Below are 20,630 nucleotides of genomic sequence, written 5' to 3' on the forward strand. Positions count from 1 at the left end.
GGAATCTCAGGCCTCTGCTAATGGGAAAGCCTAGAGCAGTGAAGACAGCCTTGGTAAAGAAGGATTGGGTAGAGAGGTTTTAAACAAATAATGCAAGTCCTTGGAACCTGGACCTAGAGTGCTGAGATAGTTGTCTGGTGTCATTGCAAACCTATTCTTGACTACCTTTGGAACATTATGGCAATGGGTTAAGATTTCTGAGGTCTGGAAAAAAGCAAATGTTAGTCTTCTTTTCAAGAAAGAAAGAGGTGTTTTTGTTATTTTCAAGAGATAATTTGGAGGCTTACTGATTGATTGGCCTCCCTTTGCTTGAGCAGGTGTGGTGGGACCCAACAATCTCCAGAGGTCCCTTCCAATGTAAACCATTCTGTGATCTGTGGGAAAGTGGTGTAAGGAGGTCCTCTGGAAACAGTTTCCAATGTATTAAGGTCTAGAAGGTGATTAAGAGTAGTCAGCATGGGTTTATGAAGGGGGAATTGTGCTTGGTCAGCCTTGAGATGACTAGATTGTGCACGTGGAGAGAACAGCTAATACTCTGATTTTAACGTTGACTTGTGACATTTTCTGTCATAATGCCCTTGTTAATAAACTGCTGAAGTAGAGGCTAGGTAAGTGGTGAGGTAGATTGCAAGCGGACTGAGCTGCTGTGCTCAGGGAGTTACAACAGTTGGTGTCGAGGCACTGGACTACTGGTGTTACTCTAGGGGTTGCTCATAGAGCGTGGGCTGTTGAACATCCTTAGCAATGGTCTAAGCAGTGGGACAGAATGCACCCTCAGCAAGTTTGCAAATAATGCAAAATTCGGTGGAATGGATGACACAACAGATGGTTGTCTTGCCATTCAGAAGGACCTTGACAGGCTGAAGGAATGGGTTGACAGGAGGCTTATGTTCATTAAGCCTTGACAAGCAAATCTATTAGCAGGTGCCTGCATACCAGCACTGTCATCCCCGTACTTCACTGTTCTTACCATTGCCTGCTGTTGGCAGGCTCCTTGTGCTCAGACTTGGACAACATAGAGCCATTTAAACAGAGTGACTAGGCTAAAAAATATGCAAAACTGTTTGTAGAGAGCTATCAAAGTCCTAAAGATAACAAGATAAAAGTGATAACAAAGCATTTATTTAAGGATATTTTGAAGTGTTGGAGAAATAATTTTCTCAGTTCTAAATAATTATTCAAGTGAAACTTGATGCTTAAGTTCAATAAATGAAGGAATGTGAGAGTACCCAGGAAGTCCATCTTATGTAAAGATTTACAAGCTGAAAATGTTACAGGGGTGCTTCTGTCTGGCTCTGTGTTGCTGAACCCACAGTATATTTTACTTTCTTGGTACAGTAAGCCCTGCTGCCACAAGCTTTGTGTAGTTTTTAAATTACTCTTTTGTGAAAATGAAATACTTTTTCAGACGTGTTTAAGTTTTCAGAACTAGTGCTGCTACTCTGTTTTTTGTTTAAGCACATCGTTTTGAGATGTTCACAACGTCTTGGTTTGTCATTCTCATCTTTAGAAATGTTTTAGCTGGAGCTAACAATTGCAAGAAAAGTTGATTATGAAAAGACAAAGCATTTAAGTGTGACAACTAAGAGAAAGCTAAATCATTTGTGAATAAGAAAATAGCTGTAACAGAACTATTGGTATTTATGTAAAGCATCTCATAAGTGACTGTATTAAGCAGTTGATAGAAGAAATGGCAAGCCAGTGGAAGGTTTTGAAGAAGGTGAGCTGGATTGATTGTCACGCTGAACTTGCATAGTAACGAAAGATTGTGTGAGTTCTGGGAGGTTTTTGTGAATGGTAAGATTTGATTGTGACCACACTACAAGGAATAAGTTCTGTTGCATCAGTGTTGAGCCAGAACTGAGAAGCAGATCTAATTGTTCACAAGCTTCCAGAGAAAAAAAATGGAATAGCAATGAATGATGCTCAAAAAGTCCAGTGTATTGTGTCTCTCCTGGTTTGTTGTGTATCTTCATCACAATCTGAGAGTGTGACATCATTCCATTGCTTTGTTCTGTAAGGAGCAGTGTTACGTGACTGGAAAAACATCACAGACCTCTAATTCTAGGCATGGAGACTCATCAACATAGTAAAGTCAAAACAACAGTACCAGAAATACAGCTTGCCTTACATGTTTAGGCACAAAGAAATGTGAACTCACTGCCACCAGTACTTGAAGGTGTTCATCTATACCCAGAACACCTTTGTGGGCTTTGCGGATATCTTTTTACTTATGGCTGCCTGGCAGATTTATTACGGGTGAGAGTGGATTTTAATGGTGCATCAGTGTTAAACGTCCACTTGTATTCAATTAGGTAATGAAGTTGCGCAGTGTGGTGGGTTTATATAAGAAGGCAGAAGCAAGGCCTGCTGGAGATTTAACAAAACAATTATACTTCCATCAGCATGTTGGGTGTTAAAATAATGTTCCCTGGACTCTGTAGATTCTAAGGCACTGTTTTACAGCCACATTTAAAGGCACTTCTCAAGCTAATTTAAAACCTGAACTTCTGAAGACTTAAATATACTGCAGCATTTTCTGTTGACAAATAGTGTATATGCACTTAAGTGTCCATACGAGTCGTACTGCAGTCAATTGCAATCAGTTTGGCAATTTCTTAGATAATCCTTGTTTGGAGGAATGTGTGAATGGAAAGAGGTTCTTGTTTTAATCCTAGTAATGCAAGCTGGAATGTGTGCTGTCTGCTGGATTGTTATTTGAAGTGGATGCCAGAAATTCTTATGATAAAATCGGCGATAATCATTCTGCCAATTTAAGGAGATGTCAGTTCCACCCAAAAAGCTTGTAGGAAACAATCTGGTGAGCTTGATGCAAGATGAGGCTGCGTGTTGGTCCTGGAACATCTCTCACTTAACCAGAGTTTGGTTATGTGGATGTCAGAAGGCAGTCTGACTGCGTGACCTTCATTTTGTTGGTTGGTTTTTTTTAATGTGAAATTGATCTTTGAATGTTGAGATGCTTTTGGCAAGGAATTGATAAGAAAAATATTTATACAGTTGCAGCTGTATGGTTCTTACTCACAAAGGTACTTGATTCCAGATGGTCCAGATCCAAGCAGGAATTAAATAAGGTTGACTTTATTATTAAGAGCATTGCAGTCAGTTAGCTCCCTGTCATGGAGTTGACTAGAGCAATCTACGTCTGTGACGGGGCAGCAGGCCTCTGCCCTCCCCCCCACTGCAGTCCCACAAAAATGGGAAGGAAGGAAGGGAGGAAGAGAACAGCGGCAACAATCTATGGAGGAAAACTTATCTTGTATTCCGGTATTATAGTAAAATAACACAATATATACAATTTAATTGAAATTGAGATTAATAAATCAGACAAGATGAGAGAGAGAGTTTCTAGGACTGAATCAAACCTGAAAAGCTTGGAACGGCTAGGAAAGCTCCTCCAGCACCCACTGCAAGGCAGCAAGAGAGCGCCCCCCACAAGGAAGGGCCAGATCCCGTGACTGCTGTAATGTACAGGGATAGGTACTGGGATTGGGGCAGTGACACTTTAATGCCCCGTACACTACATGATGTTTTGATGTGGAATGCTGAAACCCAAAAAACAAAGAACATAGAACTGTGACACTCCCCGGTACATGCAGCAGAGTGGCTGCTGGGTACTTTGCTGAACATTCTGAAGTTATAGTGTAGTTAACTATATCTAAAGAGATTTTTTTTTTTTTTTTCCATTTAAAATAGGAATAATTATGGTAGTGCCGTGTCAACCCCATAGCATCACGTCACAAGTGGGTCAGCAGTCCAGGTGGTTATAAAAATTGAATGGAAGGTTTTTGATAAACTTCGTTCAACCTGAAATTGGTCCTAAATTTTGCCCTGATTTTGCTGAGTATGGTTTAAACTGAACCCGAAGTGCAGTGAGAGCAAAACAGTTTTCTAACAAGAAGAGGTGACTTTTTTGTTGCTACCAGTTTGCTAGCTGGTAGCTAATGTAGTGGCTTATACTTTTAACTGCATTTTCTGAACACGTCATGTATCAATCTTTTTCTGTATATCAACCTTTTATTACTATTGACGGAAGCATTTGTGAATGTAGAGATTTTGGTTCCTGAAAAACAGATCTTTAATCCTGCTTTTCTTTATAGTAAAGAGTATATATTTTGAGAAATTTAACTGGAATCTGTAAATATTGGCATCTGATTTATTCAGCCTAGTTTATGTGATTTGTTATTGTCTGAAAAGCACAGTATATAAGTGCACTTCACAATCTGAATTAGGCTTTAATATAAGCAAGCTCAAGTTTGACTTGGTAAATTGTCTCTGTGTTTTGCTGTCATTTCCACAGTGTTCTTTGTTATCTGATAAAATGATAATCTGTCTCTCAAAAATTCATTGCTGTTATTTTAATCTGAGTTGAGAACAAAGAAAATGAGTTCTATTAAATTCATTAAGAAGTTTGATCAGGAAAAAATATAGACCACTTGCTGTCTCATCTACCAGCTTTTTTCCTTCCCCATCTCAGTTTCAAATGCAGCTATCTAGAAATGCAAACGGATTGCTGACACTTGATAATTGAACTAAATACAAGAGCAGGCTCATCCAACCGTCTCATTCAAGTAAACATTTTCAAGGGTTTAGCACTAAAACAAATCCCACTGAATGAGGCTTTTATGTGGTTTTCAGTAGAAGTTTTCCTAAGAGATGATTGTTATGTTGCACGTTTCTCAGTGCTGTCCATTTGCACAAACTTTGAGGAAAAACACGGAGATCAATGCTCCTCCATCTTGGGGAGAAATGTTAACTAAATATCAAGGTTAAAAATTAAAAGAAAAAGAAGAAATTAAAAACACATTAAAACTCTGTAACATAGGTGATCAAGTAGTTGGTGCAAGTTTTTTGTCAAGTGTATACTTGAGAAAACAAAATTTTGACCAGTAAAACAGTAATTTTATTTAGGGGTAGGAACTGGTGAAGCTCACTTAGGAGCTCTGCACTTTGTTACTGATTTGCTGAGCAGCTTTTTCTCTCTGGACTTGGTGCCAGTCCTCAGGAACAGGGAAAATGAGCCTACTTGTTTGTTATGTTGTTATCAACTCCAGGCAGGTTTGGGGACCTGGTCCTGAAAACAGACAAAACCCTTAAAAGATAAAAGCATCAGACATCACATCTTTCTTAGTCCAAAGAATGCAGTTTTCTTAGAGAACAGACCTGGGTTATATTCTGGTAAATTCTAACTTTCTATATTGGAAGAAATAGCAATTATTTTGTTCTGGTAAGCTACTTTCAGGAAACATGTTACTTAAAACAGAGTGGATATTTGGAATGAAAGCCTTCACACAAGAACATCTCCTGTAGAGCTTAACAAATTCACTGCTGCTAGTTTCTTGGAGCTCACGTGTTCACTGGGTTTTCTGAAATGGGCTGTACTTCACTGGAAAAGCTACCATGTTCTTGGGCAATAATTTTTATAGATATATATTTTGAAAGCTAAATAAGTAACAAGTAAAACTGCATTTATTATCCTTATCTCCAAATTTGAGTGCTTGTTACTGCTTTCCTGTCAGGATGTTTTGAAGGACAGTGTGTACCTCCCTTTGGGTCAAGGCAGGACAGGGAACGGATCTTCATCCTTAAGAACTGGGGCCATTTTAAACAATGATGCACCTTTGATATGTGCTTGCCTGAAGGGGAGAGCGGTATCAGCTAGGACACTTCCTCATATAGTTGTTTACTCAAAACCACGTCACTCTGAAGGCCTCAAATCTTTACAAAGTCCATGTTGCAATCTGGAACGTGTGCAGAGCTGTAATTTGTGAAAGCTTGATTTCTTGCAGACCTTTGTACAAGTCAGTTTCAAACTCTACCCTTGCTTTACAGCTATAGTTTAGCAGGTTGATTTACACAGGCGTTTTAGAAGTAGCAAGATTAATGTTGATTTTTTTTTCCCAATTACAGCTAGCATCTCTCATGTCTACATAGATTACTAGTAAACAACCTCATAGTGGAATCAGAGGTTTTGTGTATTTTGCTTTTAAAGATAATATTTTCTGCTGAAACTCTTACTACAAATTTACTGCTGCTGAGCACTTCCTGTCTTTTATCTTCATGGAGGTGTGCATTGGTGCTAGGCAGGCAGTGCTGCTGGATTACGTGGATTACTGCTGTTTATTGCATCAGTCTCTCAGTTTGAAGGAGTGTTGGTAGTTTAATTTCAGTGACATGGATGTAGCATTTCAAGAACTACTGGACACGGGGAATGCAGGCAGTAAGTATTGTGCCAGCTGATGAACGTCAGATGTATTTGTTCACACATCTGCATGCTACTTTCTGAAACAACAGTTGAATGGCTTTTCCTGCGTGTAGCATTCTGCTTTGGGGATGTTAGATTTGAAAATCTGTCCTGAAACTGCTTTCTGAAAAGGCTGGATCCCATTTTGCCTGTGGCATACATTTCAGATAATGAGAAGGAGTCATCTTTGTGAATTAAAATGAAATAGCAAAGCTTTGTGAGGAATTGTGCTGGGTTTTTTTTTTCCCCCTCCAAAATCTGCATATAAATCTGAGAGCTGATTACAATTCAAAGAGCTGTAAGAATATCCAATAGTATTTTGATAAGTGGTTAGCTCTTTTGGGTGCAGTGTTGTGGTTGAATATCAGTTTTCATAAGAGGTTTTTCTTGGGGAGGGGGAAAAGACTTGCTGTGCTCAGAAAGACAATTGTGTCCTTCAAAGCATAAAATCATTGATCTAAAGCTATCAACTTCCTTCAAAGCAGAAGTTTTGAGTATTGATGCTTACCAGGAATTTGGGATTTAATTGAATTACTGACTATTAGAAAGCTGTGTGTAGCCTAAGCTGAATTTATAGAATTATAATAGAAAAACGATGGGAAATCTGATAATGGCTAGTAAATTCAGCAGGGATTGTTATGAATTTGCAAGTAATTCTAAGTAAGTTAGAAACACTTTTGGTGCTCTCATGGCTGCTGTAAAGCAAATCTTTAAGCTTTCAAGGGATGTGGGAGTAGGACAGCAGAGGGAGGCCTGGGTGGTGGGGCATGTAGTGATCAGAATTGCTTTTAATATTTGCAACATAATGGTGTGTTGGCTGCTGGGATGGAAACTTTCTATGAATACTTTTAGGGAGGTGGGGAAGGTGGGTTATAATTGTGACTTTTCTGCTGAGTTTTTAATTCTGTTTTTTGTAGAAATGAAGAAGATAATTGTTCACAACTGAGCCTTTCTGAATATAACTGTGATGTTGTCTTTCACCTGCTAGATTGATACCATTTCAATTTTTATTTTTTATTTTAGCTAGGTGTTGCTTTCTATTCTCTACTATTTTTAATGGAAAGAAGAGCTAAGAAGAAATAAAATTCCTTGTCCTCTGAGCGAGTTTGGGGGCCGTCTACTCTGCACCTGATTGCATGGTTGCTGAGGTGATTGGCAGCAGCAGGGCAGAGTGTGCTGTTCTGAGGTGTGAGGGCTTCGTGCAGCCTCTGCTGCCAGCCCTGGGGCTCTGAAGACCTTTGTCATCACTATGATGAACATACAGTCCCAGTTCAAATTCCTTTTTAAGCCATAATCCTAAGTATGATAGCAGTTGGGTTGATTTAGTTCAGGCAGCTTTGTGACATATGGGTGAAGGAAGAGAGATAACGTTGTGAAAGCTCAGCATTATTCTCCAGTGCAACTGGAGGTTATAAGTGAAGTGAAGTGCTGGTCCCAATGTGCCTTTCACTGTTAGTGTGGGGATTTGATTTTATACTTTGGTTACCTCAAGTCTGGCCTGAAATTCTTTTATCCAGCATTTGCCTATAGGATATACAAATACTTCACTACGAGTGAATGTGTTCAACACATAATGCTTCAATATATGTTTAAATACTAATTGATGGTGGGGTTGGGTATTTCCTGGTATCTAATAGTGGTTTAGAAGAGTTAGTCAGCAGTGGTCAGGAAATACCAACTCCAGATCAGACTGAGTTCACTTATCTTAAAAATGTTCTAAAGGTATTTCAGTGTCCATCTAAATGTGGTATGTTGACAGGGATGTTATGTGCCTAATGGCATCTTGTTTTGGTGTGTCATTAAAGAATAGGTACTGGAATGTGCACTGTGTGTGTTAGGTGTTTGTTGTCTTGGTATCATTGCCTCCACCTCCCCAGCTCTTGGGAAGCAGTCCCACCGTGTTGCCTAAAATCTGACTTGACTTCTATAACTGGAAGAGTTGATATTTGTATTGTCAAGTTAAAGAATACTTGCTAACATTCCCCGTGCTTGGCTAATGCAGTTGAAGTCTATATGCAAGTAACACAGTACATTTCAGTGCAAGTTTAAAAATGTCTTTTCAGGTTGATCAGGTTCCTTCCCCTGTGTCCATGGCAGTAATCATTGTGTGAATCTAATGGGAACCTTTTTTTCTCCTTGAGAGACTTTTGAATTGTTTTATTCCTAAATGACCTTTATGGTATTATGTATATATTATATAAACTTCTTCAGTTATAGATTAATCTTGTGCTTGTATGTATTTCTGTGCTATTGACAGAAAGTTAAAGCACTGATATCAGAGAAAAAAATGTTGTTCTCTCCCCCTCCCTCCTTGTATCTGAATTGAAGGAGGTACGTTTTGCTTCTTATACTCTCCTAATGTAGCTAGAATGCCTTTTAGATTTGCATTGGGTTTTCACAGAAGCTTGTCAATTTTTATTTTTAAGGTGCATTACCAGTCTTTTGATATGGTTAAGCAGATGCCATGATAAACTTCAGATGTCTATTTAAGAGATCTTAAAAGATAAAATACCAGGAAGGCTGAGTAATGTTTCCTTTTTAATCTCATTCATCCTGCTTAGCTCTGTTTAGATAAAGATGTGCCTCCTCCTTGCAGGACAGGGTGCAGAGATGATAAAGCCTTCTGTACCAGCCAGTAAAGTGAACTGGTCAAATGAACCAGATGTGAAATATACAGTAGGTGGCTAGTGAACTTAATAGCTGTGAATATAAAATCAAAGCCAACCTCCCAACACACTTCAACCCAAACTGTTAGTGATCCACTGTGAATGGTGTCTTGTTACTGTATAGCTTTACAGCATTTTTCTGTGCAGGTTTTTTTATATTGAGAACATTTTTAAAGGGCCTGAAATTTCAGATGCTGTTTATCATGTAATGTAATGCTATTTAAAAGCACTTCCAAATTTTTATGTACGAGTATAAATTCATTATTTACTCTTCTGCAGATAAGTGTTCAGAATTTGGAACCTATAAAATGTTTTTTGTTGGGGAAAAAAAAAAAAAAGAATGGTGGCAAAAAACCTCATTGTTAAGTGCAAGACCTCAATACCTCATCTTGTTTTTAAAGATCCCTCAAAGATTAGCTTTGATACAGTTACAAGGTAAAATCAGTTGTTCGTTTATGGCTATGCTGTTCTGCTGCTGTGGGTCTACATAATACCTTTATGTGAGAGGTAATCCAGGGAAGCGCTCTTGTCGAAAAATATTGCGTATGCAATTGAAAAGGAATGGGATATTTTGCAAAAAAACATACATAGGAAAGGGAGCTGTGTGATGTGTCCTTTCTCTGTGTTTGCAGTGTGTTTGTCAGTAAGGGTAAAGCATATTTTCAAGGGACGGTAGCAGTATTTTTGCTTCCTGCAGTAGCATGAGCTGCTGCATGGCTGTCCTAGCTCTTCTGCTCTTCTTGATGAAGTGGGCTCTTTACAGCAGGGTGGGTGCTCTAATCTTCAGGTAGGTATGCCACAGTGTTTCAGCTCATCCAGGGTATCTGTGTGCTGTTACTTGTCTCTAAACCCAGCAGTCTTTTGGGCTTTTGTTAGGAATCTGTGCTGATCACAATTGAGCAGCTCATGGAGGTCTCGTATGTTCATACAGGGGTCAACTCCTGTGCTTGCAATACGCTGTACAGGCCTTAGCATGCGTCTGGCATAATGAAATGAGTTCAAGAAACTGAACAAAAATGCAGAGGTTGACTTATATTGAACAATCTTATGAGTTACTTTTAGAACTTATATCTGGCGTTAGAACAAGTCTTTGTAAATTTTGTGGACATTGCAGATTCTTTCCCAGAGATAATTTAGTTCAGATACTTGCTCCAGCTTGCTCCAGTCTTTGCTGTTTAGGAAATATTTGTTGGAGGTTGGGACATGTGGGTATATGACAGAAGACACAATCGACTTTTGTAGTTTAGGATTGTTGTGAGAAATTTTGGGACTGCTCCTGACTTCTTCAGTTTTAATCTCTTTTCTGCCTTTTGATTTCTTTCCTTTTCAGTGCTGGTGCCTTTTTTTTTTTTTTTTTTTTTTCTTTTTCCTTCTGGCTCTAATCTTGTGGAGATAAATGTACGTTGGGACCTAAATGTACATTGGGACCTATTAAGTATTGTGCTGTGCTGGAGTAGGCTGAAGCATCTTGTTGTTTGGGTTTATAGGCCTGATTAGTATGCTCAGATATCCTTTCTTCTGTAGAGTTGTTTTTGTAGGTGTGTGCTGAACAATAAGGTAGTTTTATCAGTGCAACAAAGCTGGATATTGCAGATGAAAGGATTTTTGAGTAACACTTGATTTATAGAAGTAAGCATATTGTTTTGTGAGAGCTTATTTGAAGTGTTTTGCTCTGTGTGTTGCTCTGCTTCTTGCCAGTTGTTTTCAGGTTTTTTTTTTTAGGTTATCAGCAAATGCAGCTGGAGCTTACTAAATCTTGCTCATGACTCAAAGACAGTGGGAAATGAGATGCTGTGGTGTAGAGAAGCTGGTAGCTTGCAGTGGCCTCTTCTGCTGATGTCATGATTGTTGCATTGCAGAAAAGGTGTGGTGGCACCGAAGGCTTTGCGTAGGTTGTAGTGCTCAAGAACTGTTGTTGCCTGCTAAAATCCACTGGTTTTCGTTCTCCATCACAGAAGAACAGAGTTTATGAGCATGTGTACTGCAAAACAAAAAAACATGGATATAATGTAATATATTGTTAATGTTGTACAGACAATATAAATGCTTCTTTTGGTGGTACGTTGTGAATGGCTGTTGCTGTAAGCTGTGCTAGTTCTCTTGGCACGGGATGGCTACTGCTTCTGGTAGACATCTCAATCCTCATGGATTGCGATTGTAACAGTGTCTTAGAAAATGTTTGCTTGTGAGTCGGGTCTTAGAACTGATATAAATGCTGCCAAAACCTAGGTAAAAGCAAACAGCTCATGACTGCTTTGGTTTGCGTGTATCGTGGTGTCTTGGAGGTGTGAGATAGGCTGCAGCTAGTCATACCTGGCAGCACAGTCACTGTAGCTATTATTTTGACCTGAGGTCACGTCCAGCTTGTTTAGGCTTCCCAGAACTATTTCAGGGAACCTGACCCAGAAAGAGGACTGGGAAGGCCCTTCCTGTTATGTGCAGCTTCTGTGCACCTAGCATGAGGGGATGTGGGTGGCGTAGGGAATGCAGAGGGAGTGTCTCAGGCTGTCCGGCACAGTGTGTCATGGCTGTGTTCTCGCATTTTGCTCTAGCTGTTTCTTTGCTTTGAGTGTTGAGGATTGTATTACCTGCTTTTATTTGTGTGTAGTGCAACCAGCCAAGTCTGTTTGGCGAATAATCATTGGAGCTTTTACAACAGCAGACAAACACTTTTCACATGGTAAGTTAAGTACTACGGAAACCAGTGACTGAATTTCATAGATAAAAGTGAGAGTTCATAGGAGGTTGTTCTTCTCAAATCCTGGGTTTTCTGGATTCAAATCATGAAGATACTTGCTAGCCCTTCTGACTGAATTACTTATAACTGTGTACTCTGTTCAGCTGTCTTTGACCACTTGAGCACTGCTGATTCTCTGAACTAAGTTTGTGAATGTCTCCTTCATTCCTGAAAAACTGGATGACCTATTCTGTGGGAGTTCTAAAGTTAGATTCTGTGGAAGATTGGTTGTATGTGAATTTATGGGCATTCTGGAGAAGTTTATTCCTTATTTTAAATGGGCATCCTAGTGTAGCTGAGGGGCTTGGCTTTTTGTCTGAAAATATCTCTACTGAAAACTAAATTCAGTGAGATCGTTAAATAATATTTATAATTTTATTCTTAGTGGGAATCTTTAACCACTTGCAGTGCAGTCAATCAGTTTTTAAGTACTGATACACTGAAGCAGTTTGAGTCTTTGAAATGTTCTTTGTCTTCTAATGTTATATTTAGTAGGGCAATTGGAACGTTTGTCCAGTCAGAAAACTTTGACTTGGATTTGGACCATCACAGAATGTATTTGTTACACTAATCCGTAATTCTCTTCATATTCCAAATCCATTTCTTTGTGATGACTGTCACTAATTAACCTCTTTAAACCTGTTTAAGGTTCCACTTTACAACAGCTGTGCTGTCTGTGAAGTAGTTTTGCTCTTGTTTTGTCTGTATTTCTGTAGATTTTTCTTCTCAGGCTGAGGAGATAAGTCACTAATACACATGTTGGCTGCTCCCATAATCCATGGTTAATCTATATTCTAGGAATTTAAAAAGATTGTTTCCTTTCTTCCCCATTCCCAAAACAATTATATGAAGGAGAGCTGGAGCCAAAGGATCTGATCCTGGATAATAAGGTCACTCAGATCTTTTTGAATGTTTTGCTTTATTAGACAAATAAGGTGGAATTGCTTTATCTGCTCAACAGTGGTGTTCAAATCAAGTTTTAACTCATGCTGTTTGAAAACCTTTGAAGATTAAGCTCGGTTGTTTTGGAAATTGACCTGTAGATGTTCATTTTAATAAAATGCATGGACTTAGATTACTAACTTGATAAAGCACTCAATCTATATTGAGATTTTTTTTTTTTTTTTTTTTACTGCAGAAGCAGGAGGGGAATGAGGTGGGGCAGCTGCTGCATTTACAGCCGCCCTCTGGCACAGAAAGCATGGAACTGCTGTTTGCAGCAGATGCAGGTTTGTAGCACATAGACAGAGCTGAGGGCAGGCTGCTGGTGCTCCATAGCCTCAACAGCGTTGTCAAGCATATCCTTGTGCCTTGTCTTACAAGGCAGCCTGCTACCAGTTCGTGTGGTTTTCTGTTGGTTTGTTTTTTTTTTTTTCCTTTCCACAAATACTGTTTATGTCTGGCAAAGATGAATTCAGCAACAGGGCAGCATGCATCAATATGTGATACATGGGGAAATATGCCTGCGGCCCAAGCCCCAGATTTCTGTTGCAGCCTTATCTAGCTAATGTGTGGCTCTGTTTTGGGTTCTGAGCATGCAGACCTAAAAGTAGGCTGCTTCCCATATCTCCTTTTTTTCCTTGGTTTTATACTGCTCAAAATTTATGTACAATTATCAGCTGGCTCTCTTGCATATGACTCCAATGTCCTGTGTCTACACAACTAGGTGTTTATAGCAGGTTGACTGAAGTAGATGACTCCAGTGGTGAGAAACTGAGTGCATGCTGTGATTCCTCTTGTGTCTACGCCAGTGAGCAACTGTGGAGTTTTGGCATGTGTTGCATTCCTGGGTGTGGTTGTAGCACAATGCAGGATAGCCTTGGTTATCTTGGCTTTGTTACAGCAGCTCATCAAAGCTCAGAGGTTCACGCTATAGGCTCTGGAAAACCATGAAGAGCCTTTCATTCCCGACTGAAATTTTGGTGACCTTTATCTTTAGTTCTTTTTTTTTTTTTTTTTTTTTTTCTTTTTTTTTTCTTTTTTTTTTTCTTTTTTTTTCTTTTTTTTTTTTTTTTTTTTTTTTCTTTTTTTTTTTTTTTTTCTTTTTTTTCTTTTTTTTTTTTAAGATTTGAGAGAGAGAAGTTACATAGTAGTAGGTTACAGAGTAGTAGGAAACACCTCACTGCGGTTTGTTTTCTTTTAAATATCATTGTGGGTAGGAAAAAATGGTCTTGGACATAGTTGTGGTTGTTTTTCAGCTTCCAGGTTTAGAATCCTAGCCATGCTGTTTTCTCTGGTGTGGATTCAGGATTGAGGAGGCTTCATTTTATATTAGGATGTATAGTCTACTTTCAGTCATTGTGTGTGTTGAACCTTGAGAAACTTCTGAATTGTAGATTTACTGTCCGGCGTAGAGCTGAGCTGTGAGTTAAGATTGAACGCAGGACTAGATATGAGAGAGAAAATGAGGAGTGAGCACGGAAAAAGGAAATCCACAGTAACTGTCAAAATGACGTGTGAACTGCAGCCCCTTCTTGTAACAAGGAATTCCCAGCAGGCAGCATGAGTGTGACTGTGCTGGAAACTTAGTGCTGGCATCACTCAAACTTAAGACTTGCGAAAGCTAAGAAAGTTTGTGTTGTCATACACTGAGTACTGCACAGAACTGTTTCTACATAATCCTTTTATGGACAGAGCTGTAGGTCAGCTTCCTGTGGTCTTATTTCATAAGAGACAGAGACAGACAGAGGAAGATGGAAGAAGAGAATAAGATATTTTCCCATGTGGCCTTTCCCATGTGGCCTGTATAATTTTTTGTCATAGACAGTGAGGGAACAATAAAATAGAAAACTCATTCAAATATGTAAGCTCCTTAAAAGAAAAAAAAAATTGAGTGGCTTAACTAGACTGCCCTTGCAAGTTCTAACGTTACTTGTTTTGCATGCAAGTCGTCTTTCATGAAATTTATTTATGTGTGGTAAAATGCTGAGTGTAAATAACTGAAAAGCGCGTTATTGCATAGATGAATGATCTTTCTGTGCAATATTTATAAGTTTGCACACTTTGCCTAACCACTGGAAAAAAACAGTTTGACGTAACTCCGAAATGTCCTTGGTGTGAAATCTGAGTAAAGGTAGTTTGTGGCTTCCAACAGTCTTTTTTGAGGCATGCAATTTGAATGCCTGCGGTCACTTGCATATTTTTACTGTCATGAGGCTAAATTGGCCAAAGAAACATACAGTAGCTGTTGAGATCTTCTCCTAATTTTTGCCAGCTCTCTGATGCTCCTTTTTTTCTGAATAGGTTTCCAAACTCTCAGTCTTGATGCTGGGAAATTAGTGTGATGAAATGCTTATATTTACAAGGGTGGACTTTATATAAATGCTTTCAGCATCTCTGTCTGTAGCAGAGATCTAGGCTGATACAAATGTCAAAAGAAACGTATTTTAGGAGATGAGAAGCTCTGTACTTCATGTATTGCAGCATTGCTGTCCTCCCCAGAAACAAGCACTGCTGGAAGGGAGTGCTGCCTGAAGCAATGGTAGCTGTCTGGTGTGATGTGCCTTGCTCTGGAAGGCTGCAAGGAAGGTGGTGTTGTGCAGATAAACTCAGGAGGTGAAGTGCCCCAAATCAGCAGTTGGATACACAGCTTGGGCACAAAATTCAAACACACAGCTGTGTCTTCAGGTTTGGAGCTGTGTTCCAGCAGTCGGCTTGGATGTTATGCTGCTGCTGAACCAAGTGCGTGTTTGAGCTGAGAAGAAACAGAACGAACACGCAGCAGAGTAGGATGGCACTGTAATACAGCTAACTGGTGCCTGGAAGATAATCAGTCTTTGCAGTGGAAGTTATTATTTTAGTAGTATGACATATATGCACCTGTCTGCGTTAGGAAGTGCTGTTAGAGAGCGTACCAAGTGTGATATTCAGCCCTTGTTTTCACTTGGTGCTTTGGCCATGTATGCTTTACAAGACAGTAGTTGCCATGAATTGGGGCCATACCACGGTCAACAACAGTGTGGTTTGGGTGGACCTTTTGCCATGTATGCTTATGTTTTTAGACCAAGCGGTACGTAACATCAAAGGGAGATAAGGTGGTATTTGTTTCCCTGGATCTGTGATCAAACTTGCTTTTGAGAACAGATTGCGCTAGCACTTGAAGATCTGATTTTTTAATTTTTTTAATTTTTTTTGCCAGAGTGGAAGAAGCTGGCTTTTGATTCCATACCTGTGTTGCTATCTGTGTGCATTCCCCGCTCCAAAGTTCCCTCCTTGTGTCTAGTAAGGTAAAATGTACGTAGAGGAATTACAGGACAACTAAAGAATGAATAATTGTGATTCCACATGAAGGGAGGCAGTGTTGTCTCCCATATAACTGTGAAACTGTTCTAATTGGTGCTGTCCTTGTTACTGGTTCTGTAAACACTGCCTAACATGCGAAGGACAATTGCATGTTCTGTAAGGAACAGACTGTTTTATATGGTTTCCAGACTTAGAAAAGGAGAACAGAAGGCACTGTTGAGAATAGTGATCTATGAATAGAGTAGTTATACTAGGGTATCTGTCAGAATAATTGAGTTTATTCAATGCATTGCAGAAATCAGTGGACTCTGTGACTAGTCACTGGTGGAGGTAATGCAGTTCTGACTTCTCTGCTGCTTTGAATCTGACAGCATGCACTTAGTCCCCATTGTGCCTGCCTGCTGCTGGGTGCTGGCTGTCACATCACAAGCATTTTTAGCCTGCTCATTCTGGTTTGTCCCGCAGCTCAGCTGCCACCCCTGGAAGCAGCTGTCTGCTGTGGAAGTAAGGCATGGTGTGGCTGGCAGGGTGTTGAGAGCAGGCAGTGACACCGCATCCCAACTCACAGCAGAGCAAAGCCTGTGCTGTTTCTGTTTCAAGTATCTTAGTACCAGGAATGAAATCTGTTGCTTGCCACTGCACCTATTCATCCTCAAGCAGTATGTAATGTGGTGGTGGAATCCAAATGCTCCGGTACTCACAGGAGACTTCTGAGAGTAGTGAATTGACTACTTGCTCAGTGCTCTGCTGGGCCTTAGGGAAGTCTGGTAGCAAGGAGCTGTGCTGTGGGTGTGGGGAGGCAGCTGCTGGGTGCTGGCTAGGTGGTATTTCTGTCTGTGCTGAGCCTGAAGCTTCATTGATCGCTCTAAAGAGTGTGAGGCAGAGTAAGAAGGAAGGCAGTTCTCCTGGGTGCTTCCTGTTTGCTTTCTGTGCTCCTCTGCCAAGTAATTTAGAGCTGGGAAGATGACAGCTATCTCTATGATTCAAGAGGCTGCAGCAGCCACATGATGACCAGCATGCATTACTTCTGGGCTGTGCCCTCTGTGGCATGCTGTGCCAGCAGGTCCTGTGCAGCGCAGGGTGGGAACTGTGTGTGTTGCAGTAGATCACTGTAACTGCTTTATGAGTAATTAGATGTCTAATTTTCGGTCAGCTTTTATTCAGTCCTTTAAGTTTGTCAGTAATTGCTGAGGCCTGAAACATCAGACAATTATAATACTGACAGCTGCCCCTGGTTTACTACTTCTCCCAAGTAACAGGCCAGGCCATATACCTTTATTTAATAACACGAAGTAAGAGAGGAAAAGAACAACAAACCTACAGAAGTTCATCTCACTTCACCAAAGACTTTTTCTTTGTCCTTCTTCTTTGTCCTTCTCTCAGTCAGCACTGTATCTTAAAGAAGCATGGCATTTTAAATAAAATTGGTAGGTGCTCAGTTGCAGTCCAGTGGGTGCTATTTCTGTAGATCTCATCCTAACTGACAGAATCTGCTTTAGTGATGGCTTGAGATCCGTCTAACTTCAACAGGTGTTGCTTGTAATTGTCTTTTTGATGATTTTTCTGAAGAAATAGCATCTTATTCTCTTCTGTTGTTTTTAAGTTTGCTATCTATTGATAGATCAGTGCCAAAATAAACGTGGTGATTTAGAATATTGTAAATGGGAGAGCATCTGATGTGTTGCAGTGTCACAGGAGCTTTGTGAACGTTCATGGCTTGGGGATTGTGGTGTTGGTGGATGGATCTCAGCTGCTTACGTGGATGCACCAGGAAACTGGAAGGGGGCAGCAGCATTTTGAGCTGCATTTCTTCATTTTCTGTTGAATGTGTGGTTGACCAGCTGTTAATTGCTGTTGGTTAAATGTCATGTCACTACTGAGTGCTCAGTGTCTCACTGAACTAAGAATGCAGTAACGTTTTTCTTAATCTCTGGATCTTGCAGACAATTTCAGCGCGAGTTGTTTATTATGTGAGAGTTAATTTAAACTGTTGGCGTCAGGAGTCACATTATGGCCTTTTCTTAAAATCGATTTGAATGCAAGAACAACATGCGAGAAAAACAAACATGCAAAGACTTGCTCTGGCTTTTAGTACATGTTTGTTTGTAGTAATTGTCTGTGTTGTAGCACAAAGTCTGTGCTGATGTTGGGAGATAATAAAGCTTGGATGTTAAGAAGTGGATTTAATAGGGGGAACATAAAGGTAACAGAAAGAAGCTGAAATTTCCAGAGTCTTGTGATCAGGAAGGTAGTGCAGCAGGGCTGAATCCCTTACGCTTTCAGACTAAGCCGAAGACTTGATTTCTATGCTAATTTACCCCAGATTTAATTCTGAGTGGAAGTTGAAATGCTGATGCATGCTGTTGCAGTGCACTTGGTAAGCAAGGCAGATTTATTACTTTGAAGCAGTTGTCTTAAGTAATGAAAGGGGATTTTATTCTCCCCTTTTCTCTGCTAGAGGTTGTCGTAGTGGACTAACTGGTTTCAGTGTGGTCTGCAGGCTGGAATTAAGCTCTTGTGATGCTGGGAAGAACAAGTATTTTGACTAAATTGTTAGGTACTCACGTTGCTCCTATTTCATGGTTAATATTAAAAAAAAAAAACACACACAAAAAAAAAAAAAAAAAACACCAAAAAAAAAAAACCCCACACCTAACAAACCCATTTCACTATTGCAGAAGAATTTTATAATTACTAATGTGCATGAAAATTGGAAATTATCTGGTAACGTTTGTCTACTTAGATGAAAATATTTTCATTTTTAAGTATGCTTAAAGTATGTATTTATGACTTTGAACTGTTTTTCTCCACTGAGACTAAAAGAGCTCTAAATAACTGCTTGGATCTGTACCCCTGGATTTAACGATGTCTCAAGCTGTCTTTATGATTTTCAGTGATGATTTAGTTACAGATCACTGTATCAGTGCATATTAGCAATAATGTGATACTGATGTTAGTGACTGTAGTGAAACTGTTAACTTCTGTGAACAGAAATGTCTGAGTGTGCTATCAGTAGTCCAGTCAGTAGTGATGGTGAGATTTTGGTAGTAATTTCAGTTAAATTTCTGTCCTAGACATCTATAAGCACAAATGTTAGTATCTTCTCCAGCAAAAGGCTGTGAACAGCTAGAAATAGGGAGGGAATGCATCTGTTTATAAAAGCCAATCTGAAAGCCTTAATATGGAGGGTTTTTTAATATATTATTAAAAACAAAAACAAAACCAAAACAACCCTTAAATGCAGTCTTTCTATCCATTAATACCTTCTGGCTAACACCTTACTCCTTGTTTGCCCCATTAGCATTTTTAGCCCATATTGAGCCTGACTTGATCGTTTATGGTTTTTTTTTTTTTTTTTCTCAGCCCATAGGTTCATATCTCTTCCTGTATCCATGGAGTCAAGGTTATAGCTCCAAGTGAAGAACTCTGCAAGAGGAGTTTTTAGAGAAGTGCTACTGTGGACCTGAGAAAAAAACGTAAGTCACGCAGTCAGCATATTTTTGCTACAGTTGAAGGGTATATTCTAGTAACTTTGATTCGCTGGTAGTTGGGGTTGAGGAATTGTTTTTGTCACAAATTATATAAACCAGATTTTTTTTGAAGAGAAATCCTTTGAAGTACACCATCTTTCCTCAGTTCTGGTGTTACATCTGATTTTCCAAAATCACTGTGTAAGCAAGCCATTGAAATTGTGCTTAGATCTTCTTACAGTTCTCACAGTAGGCAGATGTGAGAAACATGAGGCATGAAATGAAGTTTTATGTGCTGTGTAATCATAAGGAATACAAATTGTGTATGGACAAAATGGTACTGAAAAGCTGGTATTGTTGAAGAATCCTGATTAGAATGTTGGAAAAGGGACTATGGTGACAGGTTTCTCACATAGCTTGTGAGTTCTTGGCAAAGGAGCATATGGGTTGTATTAGAATCTGGAGAGGATGCAGAATATTTTTAAGCACACTTAACTGTTGTGATTTCACTGGTTCTGTCATTAATACCAGGGGAAGAATTCAGAAAACACTGCATCCTGTGTGCTTAAAAGAACATGGATTTAGTTCATATCTGATTTAATTAAGCTAGCTTCTGATTTGATTACATTTGTGTAAAGCAAACAGATTTGAGAAATAATGCTATTAGTTCCAGACGATGTTTTGCAAAGAGAGCTATTATGAGAAAACAGTTATGAAACAACTCAGACTTGCAGTGGACAGGTGTACATATGTTGACACGAATTCCTAACATAATAAATAAGAACTGCATTTCTGGTGAAGAAAAATTTGTTCTTAGGAGCCTTAATAAGGGGTGACCAAAAGTTCTGACTGCCAGATTCAGTGACTGTATCATTTCTCTGCGGTCATTTTCATTATCAAAGCCACCATTTTCCGCAAAAGCTTAACAATGACCTTCACAATTTTACTTTGAGTTTTAAATTAATATTAAAAACGCCTTTGGTAACAGTTAATCTTCTTGTTGCATTGGCTGCAGACAAAAGCATGGCTGATTTAGTGTGAACAAGCTGAAGAAAATGGAGAGATGAAAGGATCTTAGTTACATTTACTCAACTGCTGGAGGATGGGAGCAAGAAAAGTGACTTGAATTGCTGTACAAGAACTGTCAAGCGGTGATGGGTTTGAATGCTTCTGCCTGCTGCAGTGACAGGATTAAAATGGAGGCCTCTGTTGTCTTGTGAACATTCTTATAGCTCAGTTTTCCTCATACTTAC

At 39.4% G+C, this 20,630-nt stretch overlaps 1 protein-coding gene across 12 annotated transcripts in view; it reads left to right on the top strand.

Annotated features, from left to right (window-relative positions):
• NUMB (NUMB endocytic adaptor protein) overlaps positions 1-20,630 on the top strand; it is a 93,794-nt gene that overhangs the window by 27,103 nt on the left and 46,061 nt on the right. For 10 of the 12 annotated variants that reach the window (XM_052695502.1, XM_052695498.1, XM_052695508.1 and 7 more), the window contains one exon: positions 19,271-19,383. The exons of 1 other annotated variant lie outside the window; for it this stretch is intronic. The gene's annotated coding sequence lies outside the window, so the exon portion shown is untranslated. Of the gene's footprint in view, positions 1-5,856; positions 6,239-19,270; positions 19,384-20,630 lie in introns of those variants that run through there. One more of the 12 variants, XM_052695501.1, reaches the window with a different exon arrangement.

The sequence above is a fragment of the Tympanuchus pallidicinctus genome, unplaced genomic scaffold (genome assembly GCF_026119805.1).
Source record: "Tympanuchus pallidicinctus isolate F22 unplaced genomic scaffold, pur_lepc_1.0 scaffold3, whole genome shotgun sequence".
Taxonomy (NCBI): Eukaryota; Metazoa; Chordata; class Aves; order Galliformes; family Phasianidae; genus Tympanuchus; species Tympanuchus pallidicinctus.